Source organism: Vicugna pacos, chromosome 16 (genome assembly GCF_048564905.1).
Source record: "Vicugna pacos chromosome 16, VicPac4, whole genome shotgun sequence".
NCBI lineage: Eukaryota > Metazoa > Chordata > Mammalia > Artiodactyla > Camelidae > Vicugna > Vicugna pacos.
The window spans coordinates 43,667,241-43,688,541 of NC_133002.1; the positions used below are offsets into that span (position 1 = coordinate 43,667,241).

At 46.7% G+C, this 21,301-nt stretch overlaps 1 protein-coding gene across 6 annotated transcripts in view; it reads right to left on the minus strand.

Annotated features, from left to right (window-relative positions):
• Positions 1-21,301, minus strand: part of RPH3AL (rabphilin 3A like (without C2 domains)) — a 123,511-nt gene that overhangs the window by 76,734 nt on the left and 25,476 nt on the right. Inside the window, exon 1 of one of the 6 annotated variants that reach the window (XM_072939066.1) lies at positions 10,086-10,166. The exons of 4 other annotated variants lie outside the window; for them this stretch is intronic. The gene's annotated coding sequence lies outside the window, so the exon portion shown is untranslated. Of the gene's footprint in view, positions 1-9,497; positions 9,578-10,085; positions 10,167-21,301 lie in introns of those variants that run through there. One more of the 6 variants, XM_015248045.3, reaches the window with a different exon arrangement.

The window sequence follows — 21,301 nt, forward strand, 5'->3', positions numbered from 1 at the left end:
AGCAACTCCCCACGGCCCCAAACACATCACCCCCAAATGAATCTCTAGGGAATGAGCCCCTTTTGTCCCCTTGGGGTCACGTTTGAGGGGACCAGAGTTTGGGGACCACTGGCAAGAGAACCATAAACTAACATTTATCTGTCCTCTGACCCATATGAAGTCTATTCCTTTTCTTCCCTTTTCTTTGTTTTTTAACTTCAGTCAAAACAATTCTGCAACCACCCACAGGCTACCATCCTGCTCTTTCTCAATCTAATCATTATTTTTGCTGTTCAGCAAAAGAGAGAAGAGCGAGGTTAAGAGACTGAGAAAAGGTGACAACACCCCTGCAGGTCTGCTCACCCTTAACCAGTATTACTTTCTCTGCATCAGGTCACCCTGCACCGTGAGCAGGAAGGGAAGGGTTTTGTGGCAGTGAGGATGACTCAGCCAGGAGAGAAGAGACCCGGGAAAGTCTGGCTTTTATGCAAACTTACTGTAAGACCAGGAACAAGTCAGTTATTTCCCCTTTGGTCCCCAGAGGAGCTGAGACAGACAGGCTAGAGGGATTGCTCCAGGCAATTCCAACAGATTCCCACCTGTCGAGAGGCAGGAGGGAGGCAGGGGTGGCAGGTGGGGGACCAGAGAAGGGTCCTGGGGCGGGAGGTTGGTCGCTGCTCCAACCTGTAGAGGGGATCTGAGCTCCCACCCTAGCCTAGTCCCTGGGGCAGGGAGGAGGAGGCATCCTGTGTCCCCCATCCCTCTTGCTCCAGGGGCTTTGGGGCCAAACGGTACAGAGAGGTCCAGGGAGATGAGAGATGCCACCTCCCAGAGCCTGAGGCTGTGGGCACTGGCTGGCAGGGTCTTCAACAACAGAAGTTTGTGTCGGAGCACATCCACAGTGGTGGCTCAAAGTGAGAACCTAGGCCCAGTCCAGGGACCGCGGGGCCGGCTCCAGACCGTGGCTGGCACCTCGGAAGGCACAGCTGTCCCTAGTCCATACAGGGCAATCTCAGGACAGGTGGCGAGAGAGGAGAGGCAGCTCGGGAAACACATTTTAGGAAACTGACAACACAGTCAGCATAAGTTCCCCAAACCTCTTCAGTCTGAGCCACCTGACAGCCCCAGGACCTACCAGCCCGCCCCTGTCCCCAGCTGCCTGCACGAACCTCCTGGGCTCTGCTCCCCCCGCAGTGGGGACATCAAGGAGGACGAAGGCAGGGAGGGCCCCTTCCCAAGACCCTGCTGCGTCAGGACCAGGCCCTCGTAAGAGTCAGGTCCTTCAAACTCCCAAAGAGCGGTCAACGTGAGCAGGACATGGACTGTACCCCTGGATTAACACACATCAGTCTGCCCAGGACAAAAGTCAAATCACGAGGGACCAAAACAGGAGCTTAGAGAGGGGAAGTAAAGAGTAGGGAGGCGAACCCACACATTCATGAGGGGAAGGACAGAACTGGCCTGACGCCACCAGGAGGGGAGCAGACAGAGGGCTGAGTGGGGACCTGGCCTTGCTCTGTTACCCAGGGGAGAAGCAGTTCATGGGGCCAGGCTGGAGGTCCTTCCTCTGTGACAGCAGAGATGCTAGGGGTGTGTGTGTGTGTGTGCGTGTCCATGTTCTGCTGAGGAACAAAGACCTTCCTTCTGTTGGCATCTCTCCCTCCCTCCTCCCTGTCTAGACTGGGGGCTCCTGGGGGGCTGCCCTCCATCCCGGCACAGGGCCCGCTACAAAGTAGATGTTCAGTGAATAACCCGGCAGTGGATCTGATTTCATAGGAGATGGCCCTTCCCAGACGAGCAGGAATTCAGACAACAAGCCCGCGTGCTCAGAGCAGGGCTGGGCTCTGACTACGCTTGTTCACTCCCCTGGCAGTTAGTTCCTTAGGACTCCCCATGCGGCAGTCAGCGCCCAGGGGCTCCGTCTGACAGTGGAGCCCCCTCCCTGCAGAGGGGCCGGTGCGCCCACAGGGCCTCCAGGTGCCGCCTGCATCCTGCTGGGCGAGACAAGCTGAGCAGAGGCTGCACCCTCCCCTGCACTTCTAAACCCTGCAGCGTGAGAGCTGGGGACCCTGCGGGGGACAGGACAGGAGGTCCTAAAGGGTGGAGGTTCGTGAGCCCCAGGCAACTTTCTGAGGCAGATCTATGAAAGCAAACACATTCTTACAGGGAGATCAATTCTCTCCTTAATGTCAAAAGCTCATCACCCTGGGTGTTTGCTGCTGCAGGCAAATGCTGGAGTCACAGCCGGACTCCACCAGGCAATAGTCAAAATGCAACCTCCTGTGGTCGCTCCCGGGTGCTGTAGACTATGCACCCCAAATGCACTCACCGCCCACCCCCAGATGAAGACGCTTCCCACCTACATGTAAGATCCCCCCACGTTTCCCTAGGTATTTGTGCAGAGATTTTAAATAAAATTGAGTTCTTACTACATACGATGTTTGTTCTGTTGTTTAATCACACTGTACTTTCTCACATTATTGAAAGTCCTCAAAAACATCGTTCTTACTTATAACTTAGTATTCTGAATATCTTTTATCATTTTCCTGATGGGGGAGGCACAGAGATGGTTTCCAGTTTTGTTCTATTATATTTGACACTAAAATGGATATCCTGGGAGATAAATCTTTATGCCCACCTCTGATTATTTCCTTAGGATAAATCCCCCAAAGGGAAAGGAAGTGTATTTTTTTTGAAATGTACTCCTGAGATGACTCTCACTACAGGTTAGGTTCACAGCCACTCAAAGGTGTCACTTGCAGGCCGCGTGCCCACTTTCTCCAAAGCGCATCCTAGAATCATTCTCTACGAAAAGTCCTGTTGTGTCCTGTTGGCCTCATGTGGATTTTGTATTTTCAAACTCAGAACTCAGAGATGGAAGAATCTATCTGTCAATCTCCAATAAGCTGCTTTTAATAATGTGTACAGTCCTAATCACTGAAAAAAAAAAAGACCTTTTCTCTGCAAACATTCAAGTCTACTTAAAAGAAGGCTTTGCCCTCTTAATGGACTTTGTGCGCTTTGACTCTGGTACAGGGGCAGTGGACTTAATGTCTAAGGGACCTGGTGGTCAGGTAACACCATGCCAGCCGAAAGTGCTCGCCACAAAGGGTTAGGGTCTCCACCTCCACACAGGCCCGTGGCGAGGATGAAATGAAAACATGCCTGTAAACTCCAGAGAGAGGTGCACATCACTACTAACCCAGGAAAACGCTGCTGTGTGACCCAACCTTCCAAATCTTATAACCACTTTAAAAAAGTGTGGAAAACCTCTCCGGCCTGCAGCTACCTCTGGGATGTACCAGGTTCTGAAAAAGATACCAGAGGGCAAAACAAACTGCTCTTTGAGAAGGATTACACCCACTCCCTGGGGCCGTGCCCTGCCTACACTGACTGCCAAGTGAGGACAGCGCCTTCTCACTCGCACCTTCTCCTGGCGGGGGGAGGTTCTCTCTCCCACCTTCAGACCCTGGCATTTTTACATCCTTGGTTTTATTTCAGGGACACTTTCACTGATACAACTGAGCATGACTGACGCCCTAGAGTGGGATGTGAATGGATGAGCGTTTCTGGAGCCGTAGGGTCCGACCTTGTGGGAGGAGCAGAGAGGATGCAGTGAGAATGGGGGGGGGGGGAAGGCAGGTGGGATGGGAGGCGCTGAAGAGAGCCGCAGGGTCTAGGAGGGGCCACCACGTGGAAAGGCAAACACAAGGCACCAGCAAGTGCAGGATTCCGGGTCAACAAAAGTGCATCTTTCCACCAGGTGCAGGGTTGGTGGAGGGGTCTTCCGGGAGCAGCTGAACGATGATGAATGAAAGACAAGGCCCGGCCAAGAGCAGCAGCCTACCCACAGACTCAGGTGCAATAAAGAAGTGTTGTACACGCACCCTGATGTTCACAGCAGCACTATTTACAGTGACCAAGACGTGGAAACAACCTAAATGCCTGGCGACAGATGACTGGATAAAGAAGTTGTGGTATATTTATACAATGGAATACTATTCAGCCATAAAAATGACAACATAACGCCATTTGCAACATGGATGTCCCTGGAGAATGTCATTCTAAATGAAGTAAGCCAGAAGGAGAAAGAAAAATACCATATGAGACTGCTCTCTATGTGGAATCTAAAAAAAAAAAAAAAAAAAAAAAAAAGAACATACATACAGAACAGAAACAGACTCATAGACATAGAATACAAACTTGTGGTTGCCAAGGTGGAAGAGGGTGGGAAGGGATAGACTGGGAGTTCAAAATTTGTAGATACTGACAGGCATATGTAGAATAGATAAACAAGATTATACTGTATAGCACAGGGAAATATATACAAGATCTTGTGGTAGCTCACAGTGAAAAAAATGTGACAATGAATATATGTGTGTTCATGTAAAATTGAAAAATTGTGCTCTACATTGAAAAATTGTGCTCTACATTTTACACAACATTGTAAAATGACTATAACTCAAAAAAAATGTTTGGAAAAAAAAGAAGTTGTGGTATATTTATACAATGGAATACTCTTCAGCCATAAAAAGAATAAAGTAATGCCATTTGCAGCAACATGGATGGATCTGGAGATGGTCATTCTAAGTGAAGTAAGCCAGTAAGAGAAAGAAAAATGCCATCATATCACCCATATGTGGAATCTAAAAAAAGAAAAAAGAAAATACTAATGAACTCACCTACAAAACAGAAACAGACTCATAGACATAGTAAACAAACTTACAGTTACCAGAGGGAAAAGGGGTGGGAAGGGATAAATTTGGAATTTGAGATTTGCAAATATTAACTACTATATATAAAATAGATAAGCAAGTTTCCTCTGTATAGCACAGGGAAATATGTTCAATATCTTGTAGTAACCTATAATGAAAAAGAATATGAAAACGAATATATGTATGTATATGTATGACTGAAACATTATGCTGTACACCAGAAATTGACACATTGTAAACTGACTATACTTTAAAAGAAAAGAAATGTTGTAGAAAGAGACTCACAGATGTAGAAAACAAGCTTATGGTTACCAGGGTGGGAAGGAGGGAGGGAGAGATAAATTGGGAGCTCAGGATTAGCAGACATAAACTACTGCAGACAGAATAGATAAACAACGTATAACGGAATCACCATGCTGTACACCAGAAATTAATGCAACATTGTAAATCAACTCTGCTTCAATTTTTTTAAAATGGAGGGGAAAAAAAGAAATGTTGGAAATCATCAAGTTAGGGAGTGATTATTATGTGGCATTACCATGGCAATAGTTAACTGGTACAAATGGCATCTGGTAAACAAAATCCCAATCCTGACCTCAGTATCTTGCTGAGCCCCCTTCCCAGAAGTTGTTTGGAGTTTGATTTTCAAACTGAGCAGTGTAAAGGCCAAAAGACCACATGAGGGAGACAAACAGAGGCACAAAAAGTAAGAAAAACCCACTTTACTCCCCACCCACATGCCAGAGGAAGGGCCTGGAGCCTTCTCAGGTGGCCTGTGCAGGGCTGGAAAAGGGGCACCAGCCCAGTGCCAGAGCCAAGCTGCCGCCTGCAGAGCCGCAAGGGAAAGAACTGGAGCCTACACTCAGCCTCTGGAAAGAACGCTGTGATCCTTTAGTCATGTCTGCCCTAGGTGGAGCAGGGAGAACGGCTGCACATTCACTGGGGCTGCTGAGTTTGCCATCCAGACAACTAGCTGTGCCTGGACCGGGGTGTCGGGGGAGGAGATGAGGGTCTAAAGGAGGGAGAAAGGGCAGAGAGGAATATGAAAGAATACTTGCCACCCAGCCGGTGCTTCCAGAGGCCTCAAAGACACCGTGTGAGAGCCCTCAGCTCTACACCCAGGTATTAATATTCCAGGGAACCCTTAGCAACAAGCCCTGACATCTGCTCTGTTACTATGATACGGGAAACATGATCATAGCGGCAAGATAAGGTGAGCGGAGACACCAACATTTCCTCCACCTGTCACACGGTGCTCAGAGGATGAAAGATTCAGACAGGAAGCCTCAGAGGTCTGTCTGAAACCCAGGGGAAACTCTCTGTGGGCTAATTATGCACAAGGCAGGGCTAGAGAGCATTCAGGAGATGAGACAGGAGCCCCTGGGAAGCTACAGACTGACAAACGTCCCCAGGACTCACCCTGTCAGCAGGCGACCTGCCAGAACGGTTTCCTGGGATGACAGCCCTCCCACTCCCGGTTTCAATTCTTCCCCTCTCTTGACCCATACTCTGGCAAAAGCTTCCCAATTGGACTTTGGACCTCCTAGGGCTCACCTCAGCCCCTTCCCTTGCAGCCAGAGAGGTCACCCTTAAAGCACAGGTCAGACCATGCGATTCCCTTGCTCCAAAACTTTCAATGGCTCCCCAGTGCCAAAGCAAAAAACCCCAAGCTGCGCTCAAGGCCATCCATGCATGACCTGACCCAAACGGCCCTTCCAGTCTCACCTGCCACCACATCCCTCCACAAAGCCCATGGTCTCATCACTGGGAACCTGGACGCATTCTGGCTGCTCAGCTTTGTCTCTGGAACTTCCCCCGTGACCTACCTTCTCTGCACCCCGTCTACCTGCAGAGGCCCAGTACCACCTCCTCTGGGAATTCTCTAACTCCTCCCCACCCAATCCTCACCCAGAATCGACCCCACTTGTCTCCCCTCAGTGTTTCATTCCACTCTGGGTCCCAGGAGGTATTTACTTCCATTACCCCTATGAAGATTGCAGCTCTCAGGATGAGGGATGCAGGTTCACCTTTACAGAATGATTGCTGACCTTCGAGAGCTTACTGTAGCCCATGCAATAAAGCCCAGCTCCCTGGCTTGGAATTTAAGGCTGCACAGTATGACACTCCCCCGCCCCCCCCACCTCTTAACCTTCCTCCCAGCCACACGCAGGCCCTTCCACTGAACAGGTCTTGCCTGTCCTGTCTGGGACGCCCTCTGCAAAGAGGTTTACACCAACTAATGCTGCAGGGAAACCCCCAAAGAGCTCTAACTCTTGAAGGGCCAACAATGGCACATCCAGGAATAATGTCACAATCAATGTCAAAAATGACAAATGACCTGGAAAAGGGCTTACAGCAAGATTAGATGCAAGCGGTAGACTAAATGGTAGACACGTTGATGGCACAAGACAACAGTCATGTACCCACGACGAAAATGCAGAGTTCATGCGTTAGAGAGCAGGGTTTGGGATTATGGGTGAATTCACTTCTGTTACCATTTCCTAAGGATGACTTAGTAAGAGTCAGACAAGCGAGGGCCCTACCTATCTTCCTGGCCCGCTCAGATTCCTCCTCTCAGGTGGGGCTCTCTAAGACCCCGCAGCCCCTGCTTACATTCCTGCGGCCTTTCCTGTCTGTGCCCTGCAAGGTAGTCGATCCTGGATGCCCCTGGCGTATGTATTCCAGAGCACACCCCCACTGAGTCCCAGGGCTAAGAGTCTCCTGCTGTCCTCAGAAAGACAAGAAGCACTACTTTGGGCTCCACTGCCCTCATTCATTCATTCATTCAACAAACAAGCTCTGAGCATTGACTCTGCACCAGGCACATGCCACATCTCAGCTGACTGCAGAGCAAGCCAGGGCAGCTCCTTGCACCCCCAGAAGGCCTCACGTGGTGCACAGGTAGGAGCCCCACTGATCGCTGCAGGGTCTTCTCCCCAGGGAAGTAAATCCTCACCCCAAAAGCCCAAATCACCACCCGTCTCTTTGTTTCACCAAGACCATTTTCCCCTTCCCAAGCTGAAATGGTACCTGCAGCTTCCAACTGAAATGAACTGCAGAGCATCCCACTTCTTCCCCCTCTAACTTCAGGTGCCAGCCCTCCGATTTTAACAGCCACAAGCTCTGCCTGCGTGTCCCCGGAGGCACAGCTCACTTCCGTCATTTCTAAAAGGCCTGTAACAGAGCGAGAGGAAGCGCCGGATCAAGATGATCACAGGGCTGACGGCGGCTGACTACAGGGCAACCACATCCTCGGGCAGGACTCGCCCTCGAACACACAGTGAGGAGGGGAGCCTCACAGGCCCAAAGCAGTGCTCCGCTCCCCGCTGGACTGCATGGTATTAGCCTCCTAGGGCTGTTGTCACCAAGTACCACAAGCTGGGAGGCTTAAAACAGTCCCAGAGCCTGGAAGTCCGAAACCAAGCTGTTGGCAAGGCCAAGCTTCCTCCGAAGGATCCAGAGAAGAATGTGTCTAGAGAGGAAATAGAATCGCTCTTAGCTTCTGGTGTTTGCTGGCAATGTTTGATATCCTTTGGCTTGTAACTGCATCAACCAATCTCTGTCTTCATTTTCATGTGGCATTCTTCCCTCGGTGTCTCCACATGCTGTCTCCCTGTGTCTCCTGACATAGTGGATTAAGACCAAAGCAGATTCCAATATCTTAACTAATGACATCTGAAATGCCCCTATTTCCAAATAAGGGCATATTCTGAGGTTCTGGGCATTAGGACTTCAACATGTCCCCTTGGGGGACACGATTCAACCCATAATACATGGGAAAAAGAGAAGCCAGAGCCCTGCCTTAGGGTGGGGACAGCAGGCACAGTGGGCCCTATATGTATGCACAAATGTTTTAATGAGTCTAAAATGCCCCCTGGGGTTCCGGGGGTGCTAAGGTCTATGTCTAACACAGGGAATTCTTATGGTTGATGCAAAAAGAGGATTCAGGAAAACCATCTCCTTTGGTCACTGCTTGTCTTGGGAGCTCTTAACCGGGGAGCTGTGAACTTGGGTGGGAACAAATGACATCTTTATTTTCATTAACCTGCAACTAAAAGGATCTATTTCCCCTCATTATGAATGTAGGCAACACACTACAGTTGTATTAAAAGGACCTGTGTTTCGGTTATTAGTAGAATCACAGATATTTTCATATCACAATACAGAGAGTTATCTCAAAATATTATTTATGCTCATCACTACTTTAAAATTACAATACTTATTAGACCTACTGCAAGGCCATTTACTTAACAACTCAAAAAAACAACAACAACAACAACAAGCCCATAGGTGACTATATCAAAAGCTTGTTTAAAAAAAATTCTGATAATGATACATCAATATAGTTGGTTTCTCCTGTAATCCTGATTGTGCACTGAGAACCATTATTTTGAGAAAGGCTCCACAGGGTCAGACTGTCAAAAAAGAGGTCAGTGGCACAAAAAATAAAGAACAGGAGATGGAATCAGAACTCAGCTCAAAGGTTACCAGTATAAAATCCAGCCTTCAGGGTAAGCAGGAGTCCGAGGTTCTGGGGGACTCTGCTCAGAAAACTCTCAGTCCTCCCAGGGGCTGCCAGGCACCTGGCTCGGGGAGCACGGTGAGTGGTGCGAATGCTATCTGCCTTGTAACGCACAAATGCAAGCCTGCTCCCATCGATGCAACTTGTGTGGAAAGACCTAGGCAAACAGCATTTTCACCAAGGAAATCACACCTGAGAGTTGCTTGTCAGAGGAGCCCAAGAGAACCCTCTTCATGAAGCAGAGAAGCCTCTGGAAGGAAAAGAGACCCACCCCTTCTCACCCAAGCCTCAGGTGTGCTGACAGGGGCGGACCTCCGTGCGCTCAGGTCCCCGGGAGCAGCTCCGGCACCGCTGCCTCCCGCCGCAGCCTCTGCCCGGCCCCGCAGGACACCAGTTCTCAGGTGGCTCTACTTGGGCTCTGCCAGGTCCTTCATCCTTCTCCTGCCTATGTCCCCAGAGCCAGGCTGTTTGCTTAAGGCCAGCAGCCAAGGCCACCCCACTGACCCAGCTGCTATCTGCAGCCAGCTGTCCCCTCTCGTTCATGGAAACACAAACAGACGTTTCTCTGTTCCAGCTCCAAGGTTAAGTATGGCGCTGCCCGGTGCCAGCTGTCAACTTCTCTGCCCGCTCCCTGTTCCCCTGGTGGAGGCTAAGACCCCAAAGAAGCGGGGGTGCCCATCACAAGTGACCACGGTGGGGACTGCTCAAGACTCGGAAGAGGTGAGGGGCCCCTGAGAGTCAGAGCGGGGACCACCCGCAAAACGTGGCTTGGTAAGAGAAGACGAGCAGGGAAAAGGCAAAACAGAACCACCAGCATTTTGCCAGTGGTTTCCGAGTCTTCTAGGAGGAGCCCACAAATTAAAACGTACCTGCACATGCTCAGCCTGGCTGTGAGCTACCCATTGGGAAGGGAAAGCAGCCGACCCACTGAAATTCACTGCAATCCCGAGGAAGGTGGCATGATCACCCTCCCCATCCAGAGAAGGGGCTTGAGAGGTGTAGCCACCTGCTCAAGGCCACACAGCTGGCCCCTGGCACTTTCTATCCCCGCTCCCTGCCTCCAAAGAGCCCTGGCTGCAGCGTGTGGGGCCAAATGAAAGCAGGAGGCCAAGGGCGTATTCTCCAAGCCTCTCCCTCTCCCACGCTCCCAGCACTCGAGAGTGTGCCAGGAGTTCACGGAAACTGAGACCTGCAGGAATTGGCTGAACAGGAGTTCTGAGAAGGCTCAGGGTTACTGGGGCCAGACCAGAGCTGGAGGTACTGCCGAGGAGGCAGGCTGGCATGCGTTTCCCAGAGCAGGCAGGCAGCAGCTGGGATTAGAGGTGCGAGGCCCGGGAGAAGGGCAGCAGGGGCTCAAATGCTGCTGTGGCTGCACGTATGCCCACAGACAGAGTGGCACAAAGCCATAGGTCTCTGACAGCCCCTGCTCCCCACCATTCCCTGACCTGAGCTGCTCACCCAGACTTGAGTCACAGAATGATCCTAAGTGGTTCCCCTGCCTCCTGGTTCCCCTACTCAGACCTAGCCCATCCTGCCACCAAAAGGGCCCTGCAAAGGCCTGGCTCTGCTCAGACACCTTCGAATCAAGCCCAACATCCTCATGGGAAAGTGCACGGCCATCCACAGGCTCTATGTCACCTAGCCAAATTTTCTCCAGACAAACGGAAACACTTAGCATCATCCCCTGTGTCCAAGCCCATGTCTCCTCCAGGCAGCCCTCCTGCTGCTCCCCACTCCACACCCACTGCCCCAGCCTGAAGCAATTGCTCCCTCCTCAGTATCTTCACAAACACTCACTTTTTACTTCTTCCCAGCACTTCCCAGTTTCTGGTGACTTATGGATGTGTCTGACTGCTCCTACTGGACCAACACTCTTGGGCCCAGATGACACTCCAAACGTGCACTGGAACAGAGTTGAGAGTCCAGAAATAAACCCATGCATCTATGATCAACTGATTTTTAGGCAAGAGTGTCAAAACCACTCAATGGAGAAAGAAGAGTTTTCAACAAATGGTGCAATGACGACATGCAAAAGAATGAAGCTGGACCCTTATGCTACACCCCTTAAAAATTTTACTCTAAATGGATCAAAGACCTAAATATAAGAGCTACAACTATAAAGCTCTTAGAAGTTCAAGGGGGCGGGGGTTGGGAAGGGATAGACTGGGATTTCAAAATGTAGAATAGATAAACAAGATTATACTGTGTAGCACAGGGAAATATATACAAGATCTTACGGTAGCTCACAGAGAAAAAAATGTGACAATGAATATATATATGTTCATGTATAACTGAAAAATTGTGCTCTACACTGGAATTTGACACATCGTAAAATTATTATAAGTCAATAAAAAATGTTAAAAAAAAAAGAAGTTAATAGAGGGGCAAATCTTCACCACCTCAGATCTGGCAGTGGTTTCTTAGATATGACCCCAAAAGCATAAGCAACAAAAGAAAAAAAAAATAAAGTGGATGTCACCAACACTTAAAAAAAAATTTAAGGACTAACCCTAATCCAAAATGTTTTCCTGAATACGTATCTCTTTCAATATTTTTATGGTATATTTACAGAAACATATTAAAGACTCACCCTACATACCTTTCATTAAATTTCATAAACAGCAGAATTATTGTTGTTTTCTCACTCTCACCTCTTATGTATGACTTCCCTGTTGCCACAAACCTGATTCAAATTACTGTCCTGATTTTTATGGCTCAGGCCTATCTTGGGAGTTTGAAAGAAAAAAGGTCTATTAATAAGCACTGCCTTCCAAGATCTTGAACAAAACAGGTGGCCTCATGGCCTGTCCCTTGCCACCCAGGCCCAGACAGCCAGCACAGCCCACCTGAGTCTCATGGGTGTGAATCTCTAAAGGTGACTATGTGACTACATAGTCCTGGGAGGTAAGAATGCTGAAAAAAAAAAAAAAAAAGCTGTCACCCTGGTCTTGGAAATGTTTTCACCTCTCAAAAACGTGTTCCCATGTGCAACAAAAGATCTGTACAAGTATATTTACAGTTCAATTGTCTTTAATGCACCCAAACAGAAAATTTTAAAAAATATTTTATTTTAGGAGGGAGGCAATTAGGTCTATTTATTTATTTTTAGAGGAGGTACTGGGAATTGAACCCAGGACCTCATGCATGTTAAGCACATGCTTTACCACTTGAGCTACATCCTCCCCCCAGGTAATCATTTCTAATGTCCATGTAGAGTGAAACACATAACTAAATGATTCATAAAAAGGGGGGGACAAAAAAGAGGGTGAAATGATAACTCACAGAATGGAAAAAAAAATATTGGCAAATCATGTATCTGATAAGGGTCTAGTTTCCAGAATATGTAAAGAACTCCCACAACTCAACCAAAAAAAGACAACTCAATTAAAAAAATGGGTGAATAACTTGAATAGCCTTTTCTCCAAAGGAGATATATACATGCCTAAAAGCACATGAAAGGATGCTCAGCATCATTAGCCATCAGGGAAATGCAACCCAAAACCACAAGGAGATACCACTCCACACTCACCAGGATGGCTATAGTTTAAAAAGTGGAAAATAACATGTGTTAGCAAGGATGCAGAGAAATCGGAACCCTCATACATTGCTGGTGTGAACATACAATGGTGCTGCCACTGTGGAAAATAGTTTGGTAGTTTCTCCAAAAGTTAACTATAGAATTACCATACGACCCAGCAATTCTAATTCTAGGTACATACCCTAAAGAATTGGAAACAGGTTTTCAAATAAAGTACACAAATGTTCCCAGCAGCACTATTCACAATCGCCAAAAGGTAGAAACAACCCAAATGTCCATCAGCTGATGAATGGATAAACAAAATGTGGTGTAACTGAACAATGGAATATTATTTGGCCATAAAAGGAACAAAGTTATGATTCATGCTCAACATGGACGAATCTCAAAAATATTATGCTGGGAGACACTGGCCACAAAATACAACACAGTGTATGACTTCATTTATGTGACAGGTCCAGAACAGGCAAATCTATAGAGACAGAAAGATAAGCCATTGTCTAGGGCTTATTGGCGGGGTGGGCAGGTAAGAGCCAAAGGATGTGGGGTTTGTCTTTGTGGAGATGAAAATATTCTAAAACCGGCTGGAGTGATGGCAGCACCTGCCTGCGAATATACTAAAAACCACTGAATTGTATACTTCGCATGGGTGACCTATATGGTATATGCTTTATACCTCAATAAAGAAAGCTGTTTAAAAAAAAAAAACATGAGGCACCGTGGAGAATGAACTGGGGGTCTGGACAGGGCAGCCAGGTGCACAGTCTCCAGGGGACAAAGAGCTGGCCACTTACATTTTACTGTCACCCCCTGATGGTCTGGGGACAGATTAACTGCAAATTAACCTCAATAAAAAAAAAAAAACAACAGATGGTGCATTTGTGAAAACACTGTGGGAGAGGGGCAAGGGAGGGAGAGAGAGAGAAAGCAAACATGGTCAAATGCTAAGAATTACCAAATCTAGGTGGAGGGATTTCTTTGTACTGTTTGTCAATTTTTTTCCTGTAATGGTTGAAAACTTTCACAGCTTCCATAATGAGCTCTCAATGGGTCCAGCTGGAACAATTTGAACAACATCAACAACAAAAAATAGTACTGGATTATAACCAATAAGAAAATAATTATCTGAGCCCCTATGATATAAGTAATTGAATAAGTAAACATGGGAGGGTGACAACTCTCTCCTACAGAAGGGCACCAGTTAATAAACATAGGCAGACCTCGGTTTATTGCACTCCACTTTGTATCTGCTAATCCCAAACTCCTAATTCATCCCTCCCATGCTTTCCTTTTTGGTAACCTTAAGTTTGTTTTCTACGTCCATGTGTTCCTGTTTCATAAGTAAGTTCATTTTAGATTCCACAAATGAGTGAGATCATATGGTATTTGTCTTTCTCTTTCTGACTTACTTCACATAGAATGACAACCTCTAGGTCCATCCATGTTGCTGCAAGTGGCATTATTTCCTTCTTTTTTATGGCTGAGTAGTATTCCACTGTGTGTATATACCACATCTTAATCCGTTCTTCACAATAAAGTATTTTTTAATTGAGGTATATAGGTTTTTTTTAGATAGAATGCTATTGCACACTCAACAGACTACAATATCATGTAAACACAACTTTTATCTGCACTAGGGAACAAAAAAAAATTGTGACTCACTTTATTTCAGTATTTGCTTTATTACCGTAGTGGTCTAGGACTGAACCTGCAATGTACTTGAGGTATGCCTTGTATAGAAGGAATGAAGGAAACAGAAGAATCAGCATTAAAATATTACAGTAATAACTGTTGCAGGCTAGATCCATGGATGGATACTAAAATTAGTAGGCAAAAGTTTGAGGAGAAACAGGACATTTACATTGTCTCAAGGCATCTCCTCTGGATATTTATTAAGTACAAAGTTAAAAAAAATAGTAACTTACAGAGGAGAAGCTTGGCAGACACTGCCTTAACCAAGGGATCAAGACTTAACATCACCAGTGATAAGACATATTATGGACAACATGTCCCTCCTGATACAATGGACTAAGAAAGACACAACATCCTTTTGATGATATTCTTGCCAGAAATGCGTAACTACAATCTAATCATGAGAAAGTAACAGATGAATCCAAACTGGAGGGACATTCTACAGAACAACTGACCAGGACTCTTTGGAAAGGTGAAGGTCATGAATGATATGGAAAAAATGAGGGGCAGTTACATCATTATATCAGATGTTAACAGGGCAAACAGGGTGAGGGGTCTGCAGGAACTCTCTGTACCATTTTGGGGGCAACATTTATGGAAGCCTAAAATAATTTCAAAATAAAAAGCTTTAAAATTTTTTAACAATTAAAAAACAAACAACTTTGATTAAAGGTGTCTATTGTTTGGAATCACTTCTACTAAGCGATATGTGATGTGAGGTGGCCTTGTAGGATGGTGCACAGTCGAGGAACATCCTGTCCTTGCCCAAATCAGCAGCTGAGGGCCACCTGGGAAAAGTGAGAGGGGATTCAGGGGGTGACTGTGGGGCTCCCCCACTTCTTGACATGGACTCAAGGCTGAAGGGAGCAGGAGTTAGTGGAGGAAGGGGTGAGAATGTCTGCTAAGGTCTTCGCTTATTTCTGAGACAAAGGATGATCCACACAAGGAAAGAGAGGATGTAATCTAGAATTCTACCAACGTGGCCCTCTTGATGTCAGACAATTTATATGACTTCTGTTTGTTGGAAACAATTTCATGTGTATTATGTCTCTACTTTAAGATGGTGTGGGTTAAATACTAGATGACATATTTAATGCAACAACTTTCCAATCTGCTTAGTAACTTGTTTTCATTAGTTTTGCTTGAACAGTGAGTAGGGTCACGCAAGACCCTTTAAATCCCCCCATTAACCTGGTTAATGAAGACCATTCTGTCTCATAACCACTGTCTAGGTTATTAATGTCTTCTCCTTGTGAAGAATTTATAGCGTGCTCACTGACCCACCAGCCAGAGACAACGCTGACCCATGTTCCAGGCAAGGGAAACAGAAGTGTAATAAAATGTTAATAGCAGAACCCAAAGGGGTGGGCATAAAGGTGTACACTGCAAAATGCTTTCAACCCTGCCTTAAAGTTTAAATTTTTCATACTAAATTATTGTTTAAAAAAAGTAAAATCACAAATGAGTATTTTGGGCATTCAAACCGTAAACCCAGATTCCCAGCCTCAGTGGGAGAATGTTCCCAGGAGGCCCCGTTTGCAGAATAACACACCCACGCCTGTTCCTTCTCCCCACAGGCGTCCGCAGGCGACCGGGCTGTCCGAGGGAGGAGGAAGCAGTGGGGCTTCCCCGCCACGGCCAAGGCCGGGGGCCTGTGGAGACAGTCTCCACATAAATGTATTCAGCTCCCTGGGTTCAGACTGAGTCAGGGAATGGACAGCAGTCACCATTTTTATTAGCTCCAAATGAATTTGGCAACAGATGCCCAGGCTGACTAAAAGGCCCCAACCTGGTCACATACCCCAGGTGGCCCTGCCAAAGGCTGATGAATTCTCTTCTTCTGCCAAATAATAAAGGGCACTGGTTCCTTCTGAGTCTGTTCTTTGGGTCAGGCCTCTGGGATCTGCATTCTGGCTGTGTGAATGACTAGCTCAGTGACTAAGCCTTAGGCCGCTTCCTTCATTTCTCTAAGCCTTGGTTGCCTCACCTGTAAAAGGAGTAGCTGTCTCCTGGCTTGTTGGGAAGAACAAATTAGATCAGTGGTTCTGAATCAGGGTATTTTTTGTTCCCCAGGAGACATCTGGCAATGTCTGGAGACATCTGGAGGGCAGGGGTGCCACTGGCTACAACTCAGTGGGTAGAGGCCCAGAAGCTGCTAAATATCATACAATGCACAGCAGAGCCTCCCACAATATAAAGTTATTCAGCTGAAAATGTCCCAGTGGCAAGTTTAAAAAACCCTGATTTAAGTGGCGCATGTAACCAATCTAGCATAGGACCAGTAACACTGTGCACTCTCAGTGTAGGATTGCCTCATCATCACCACCACCGTCATCACCATCATTGTCACCATCACCACATCACCATCACTGTCATCATCACTGTCACCATGTTATCATCACCATCATCGCCATCATCATCACTATCACCATCATCACGTTATCACCATCATCACCATCATCGTCACCACCACCATCATCATCACCATGTTATCATTATCATCATCACCACCAGCGTCACCATCATCATCACCATTACCATCATCACATCATCATCATCATCATTATTATTAGCCTGGAATTCCTGGTACCCAGAAGAGCACAGGCAGGGAGCATCAATGAACACTGCTGTATTAAACTGAATAAACAGGTCATTCCTTTGGGTTAAGGAATGCCCTCTTCCAAAATGTCCCTTCAAGTCTTCAAGCTCACCTGAGGGAACTGAAGCAGCGCGAGGCAGGAGGTGGGAGGCCGGGGAGGGGAGTGGGAGCGGGAGTGCCTTGGTGGAAAGGGTCTGAGCAGATGAAGATGATACCAGCTAACATCCTTATCCAACACTGAACATGAGGTCTGTTATACGCATTTCACATGTATTAATTCATTCACTGTCTCAATGACCAAGGAGGTCTGTACATAATAATCTATCTTCCCGCTACCCACCCACCCACTGTGATCATACCCACTGAACTGCTGCTTCCCTGGCGAGAGGGCAGCAGGGGACAGGCTGGTGAGGCCAGCTCAGAAACCAACCCCCAGGCCCATCTCTAAAGGAGCCAGGAGCCGGCCAGTCTGGAGCCACTGCAGGGAGGACCCCATCAGCCCAGACTTTCCCGTCTCTGACTTTCCCTCCTCTCTGACTTTGCCTCACTGCCACCAGCAGGAACTACCTCAAACAAAACGGGCCTAGGGTTCATCCTCAGAGAAGTCAGAAGAGGGAGCAGCTGGGGTGTCTACACACATAGCCAGGCTTGGAGAAACAGCAGTCCAGGGGGCACGGCGGGAAGAAGGGGTGACCAACAAGAGATGGGTGAATGAGTATGGGGCTCCCGGCAAGGGAGTGAGAGGAGGCTGGGGAAGGGGGTACCGCCAGGGCTCCCCACATGCACGTGCACCCCAACCTTGCACTGTAAGCACAAACTGGATTCTAGTGGGTTCTGGGGTCTCAAAGACCAGGATCAAGGGAAACACAAAATGTCACACGGGAGAAGCGAAAGGTACGTCTGCTGACTATCCACGAGAAGAACCACCACTTACTGAGCGCTTACTGCTTGCCAAGCTCGGTGCCGAGTGCTTTACAATCCCACCGCCTCTATTTTTCACAGCAGGTTTTTTTTTTTTTGAAAGAATCATTCATGTTTATTACCTAAGCTGGATATAACAACAATGAAACGTAGGTGGAAAATACATATAAGTCCTATCCTAAACACGACACAAAAGTTCCTCTTTTGCAAAATACACATGGGCACTATTGTGTTCTATGAGACAGGAATTGACCTTGATCACAGAAGGTTTTAACAGCTCCATTTTACAGATAGCAAACTGAAGCTCAGAGAGGTGAATGATGCACGCAAAGGCACAGTTAGTTAGGGACAAAGCCTAGGATGTGAACTCCAGGCTCAAGCTCTTAATCTCAAGGGTATCCCAACTTCTTGACATCAAAAAGAACTATGTGTGTTTGGGGCCTATTCCTCTCCCAATCACCCCCAAACACACACACACAATCTTTCCTTATCCTTTCAAGCAAGTCAGAGACAATGAATAAGATTCTAAATAGGGAAAACACAATTTTTTTTCAAAAATAAAGCAAACAACCTAGTTAAAAAATGGACAAAAGATCTGAACAGATATCTCACACATACAGGTGGCAAATAAGCATAAAGATGCTCAATATCATATGTCATTAAGGAATTGCAAATCAAGAGAACAATGAGATACCACTACACACCTATCAGAATGGCCAAAATCCAGAACACTGACAACACCAAATGCTGACAAGGATGCAGAGCAACAGGAGCTCTCGTTCATTGCAAAATGGTCCAGGTACTTTGGAAGACCATATCTTACCAAACTAACTATACTTTTACCATATGATCCAGCAATTACATTCCTTGGTATTTACCCAAAGACTTGAAGACCCACATTCACACACACACACAAAGTGGCACACTGACATTTATACCAGTTGTATTCATTATTGCCAAAACCTAGAAGCAATGAAGATGCCCCTCAATAGGTGAATGGATAAATAAACTGGTATATCCAGACAATGGAATAAAATTCAGCAATAAAAAATGAGCTATCAAAAAAAAAAGAGCTATCAAACCATGAAAAGACATGGAGGAAACTTAAATGCATATTGCTAAGTGAAAGAGGCCAATTGAAAGGCTACATACCGTATGGCATTCTGAAAAAGGCAAAACTATGGCAGCAGTAAAGAGATCAGAAGTTTGGGGAGAGAGAAGGAAGGATGAATAGGTGGGGGACGGGATTTTGAGGGCAGTGAAACTACTGTTCCGTATGATACTGTAATGGTGGATACATGTCATTATACATTTATCAAAATCCATAAAATATACCACCAAGAGTGACCTCTAATGTAAACTACAGACTTCAGTTAATAACGTCTCACTATCGCCTCATCACTTGTAACAAATGTACCACATCAGTGCAAGATGTTAACAATGAGAAACTAGAGGAGGTAAGGGGGCATCTGGGAACTCTGTATGTTTCACTCAATTTTTTTTCTGTAAACTTAAACTGTTTTTAAACTGAAACTGTTTTGAAGGAAAGTCAAATGCTACCAATGCAATGGAAAATTTTTTCAATTTCTTTCTACGGAGGAAAATACTACTCTAATCTTCATCTATGGGAAAGAGTCTTGTGATACTACAAATACTATTAAAGTTAGATTAGTATAATGTGTCATACCTTCAACATGTTTTTGTGCCAGTTAACAATTTGATCTCACCATCCCTGACGGCAAAGGAGGCCAGTGCATCCTGTTCATGTCTTTATTCCAGAGCGTCTTCTCTCTCCTCCCTACACAGCCCACATGGGGGACACAGCCTAGTGCTTAAGATGGAAAGGTCGACAAATACTAGCTCCCAATTCTTTTTCTTCATCGCGTGTATCACAATTTGAATGTGTGCATTTATTTCTTTGCTTACTTATTAATCTCTGTGAAGTCCACAGGGAGAGGGGCCACCTCTGTTTTGTTCACTGTGAATACCCAGCATGAACTGTACATGAGCGGGATGGATCCTGAATGAATCAGACAATGGCTCTGATATATGCCGGGACTGTGCAAAGAACTGTGAGAGCAAAGGGCAGACTGGAGATTTCTCTCTGTGGCAATCCCAGAGGGCTTCCAAGTGGAGGAGGGTCTGATAAAGCGCTGAAAGGGAAAAGTAGGGCCTTGGCAGGCTTTAGGCAAGCATTCCAGGTAGAGAGTTGTCCTGGAAGAACTGCCAGAAATGAAGAAGCCTCTGTGAATCTTAGAGCTGGACAGTAACTCAAAAGATGGCTGGTTGGCGTCACAGGCAGTTAGGACCCAGCTCCCAGGCACCAGCTTAGGGGCCTCCTGGGAGCCCGTGAAAACAGAGAAGTGCACCTTTATTCTCAAGCTTTCACCTAAGTAAGACTAGTGACAGGGGAAAGCGAACACAGATCCCCTTCCTTACTATACACACATCCCCTGACATCCAGGTATGACCAGACATAGCCAGCCCGAAGGCAAAACGTCTCCGAGGTCAAATTTTCCCATTCTATGTCATATGCACTATTTCAAAATTAAAACAATGGTTCTCCCCAACCCTAAGTGACTAGGCAGGACTGCATAAACTCCAGTTCTCGTCACACTAGCAGTAAGAGCAGCTAACACTTACACAGCACCTTAGCTAGAGCATAACTCATGTAATTCCCACGGCAACACTGTTGCGTGCTCAGCACCCCTTTTACAGACGCACCCACCACGCCACAAGGAGCAACCCCACACTAGACAGGGGAGGGCAGACGGTGAGTTATTTCTCTCAGGTACGTATGTGGTCCGCAGTCTCACTCCTACCAACAATACCAGTGTGTGAGTTTGGAACCAGGCTCTGCAGTCAATCGACTGTGTCATTTGGGACTGGTTAAATTTCCCCACACCCTGTTCCGTCCTTTGTACAATGCAAGATATAATACCTTCCCCAGCAGGCTTTGTTCAGGGTGAACTCTGATAACAGAATAAAAGTTCCAAACACAGTGCCTGGCACATAATAGACCCTCAAAGGGAAAGAAAAAACAAAAACAACCCTGTTTTTTACACCAAGGCTGTCTCTGAATTCCTGCTGAATTTCTCTGCACTAGAAGGAAGAAATGAGAGAGTTAAACAAAAAAAAATCTGTGACCCAGATGATGGCAGGCCTGGTTGATGAATGAAATCTTGGCCTGGGGCTCTCGGCCAGACTGCTTGGGCCAAACTCTAGGACAGGAAACTGCGAGCTTCCTCCTCCTGCAGGAATCAGCTCTCTGACCCAGAGAGGAGCTTCCTGCAGCCAACCTCAGCCACATCCCCCAGAACATTCCACACTTAGCCAGG